This window comes from Schistocerca americana, unplaced genomic scaffold, assembly GCF_021461395.2.
Source record: "Schistocerca americana isolate TAMUIC-IGC-003095 unplaced genomic scaffold, iqSchAmer2.1 HiC_scaffold_59, whole genome shotgun sequence".
NCBI lineage: Eukaryota > Metazoa > Arthropoda > Insecta > Orthoptera > Acrididae > Schistocerca > Schistocerca americana.
In genome coordinates, this window is record NW_025726335.1 from 37,316 (window position 1) to 39,510 (window position 2,195).

Here is a 2,195-nt window from a genome sequence, read left to right on the forward strand (position 1 = left end):
GTGGTTCAAATCATAGAATGTTAGAGTGTCAGTCCTCTTGTACTTAAGTCGGCATTGTGCCTTTTGTATTAAATTCGGTTGCAATTTCTGTGTTTCATCGTCAATAAGAAGGTCCAAGGGATACAATAAACCTGAAGTGAAGCATCGGAATCTAAAACTGGACTCACAGGAGTGGTTCAAATCACAGAAAGTTAGAGTGTCAGTCCTCTTGTACTTAAGTCGGCATTGTGCCTTTTGTATTAAAATCGTATGCAATTTCTGTGTGTCATTGTCAATGAGAAGGTCCAAGGGATACAGTAAACCTAAAGTGAAGCATCGGAATCTACAACTGGACCCACAGGAGAGGTTCAAATCGTAGAAAGCTAGAGTGTCAGTACTCTTGTACTTAAGTCGGCATTGTGCCTTTTGTATTAAATTCCGATGCAATTTCTGTGTTTCATCGTCAATAAGATGGTCCAAGGGATACAGAACACCTGAAGTGAAGCATCGGAATCTAAAACTGGATTCACAGGAGAGGTTCAAATCATAGAAAGTTAGAGTGTCAGTCCTCTTGTACTTAAGCCGGCATTGTGCCTTTTGTATTAAAATCGTATGCAATTTCTGTGTGTCATTGTCAATGAGAAGGTCCAAGGGATACAGTAAACCTAAAGTGAAGCATCGGAATCTACAACTGGACCCACAGGAGAGGTTCAAATCATAGAAAGTTAGAGTGTCAGTACCCTTGTACTTAAGTCGGCATTGTGCCTTTTGTATTAAGTTCGGATGTAATTTCTGTGTTTCATCGTTTATAAGAAGGTCCAAGGGATACAGTGAACCTGAAGTGAAGCATCGGAATCTGAAACTGGACTCACAGGAGTTGTTCAAATCATAGAAAGTTAGAGTGTCAGTCCACTTGTACTTAAGTCGGCATTGTGCATTTTGTATTAAATTCGGATGCAATTTCTGTGTTTCATCGTCAATAAGAAGGTCCAAGGGATACAGTAAACCTGAAGTGAAGTATCGGAATCTAAAACTGGAATCACAGGAGAGGTTCAAATCATAGAAAGTTAGAGTGTCAGTCCTCTTGTACTTAAGCCGGCATTGTGCCTTTTGTATTAAATTCGGATGCAATTTCTGTGTTTCATCGTCAATAAGAAGGTCCAAGGGATACAGTAATCCTGAAGTGAAGCATCGGAATCCAAAACTGGACTCACAGGAGAGGTTCAAATCGTAGAAAGTTAGAGTGTCAGTCCTCTTGTACTTAAGTCGGCATTGTGCCTTTTGTATTAAATTCGGATGCAAATTTTGTGTTTCATCGTCAATAAGAAGGTGCAAGGGATACAGTAAACCTGAAGTGAAGCTTCGGAATCTAAAACTGGACTCACAGGAGTGGTTCAAATCAAAGAAAGTTAGAGTGTCAGTCCTCTTGTACTTAAGTCGGCATTGTGCCTTTTGTATTAAATTCCGATGCAATTTCTGTGTTTCATCGTCAATAAGATGGTCCAAGGGATACAGAACACCTGAAGGGAAGCATCGGAATCTAAAACTGGATTCACAGGAGAGGTTCAAATCATAGAAAGTTAGAGTGTCAGTCCTCTTGAACTTAAGCCGGCATTGTGCCTTTTGTATTAAATTCGGATGCAATTTCTGTGTTTCATCGTCAATAAGAAGGTCCAAGGGATACAGTAAACCTGAAGTGAATCATCGGAATCTAAAACTAGACTCACAGGAGTGGTTCAAATCATAGAATGTTAGAGTGTCAGTCCTCTTGTACTTAAGTCGGCATTGTGCCTTTTGTATTAAATTCGGTTGCAATTTCTGTGTTTCATCGTCAATAAGAAGGTCCAAGGGATACAGTAAACCTGAAGTGAAGCATCGGAATCTAAAACTGGACTCACAGGAGTGGTTCAAATCACAGAAAGTTAGAGTGTCAGTCCTCTTGTACTTAAGTCGGCATTGTGCCTTTTGTATTAAAATCGTATGCAATTTCTGTGTGTCATTGTCAATGAGAAGGTCCAAGGGATACAGTAAACCTAAAGTGAAGCATCGGAATCTACAACTGGACCCACAGGAGAGGTTCAAATCATAGAAAGTTAGAGTCTCAGTACTCTTGTACTTAAGTCGGCATTGTGCCTTTTGTATTAAGTTCGGATGTAATTTCTGTGTTTCATCGTTTATAAGAAGGTCCAAGGGATACAGTAAACCTGAAGTGAAGC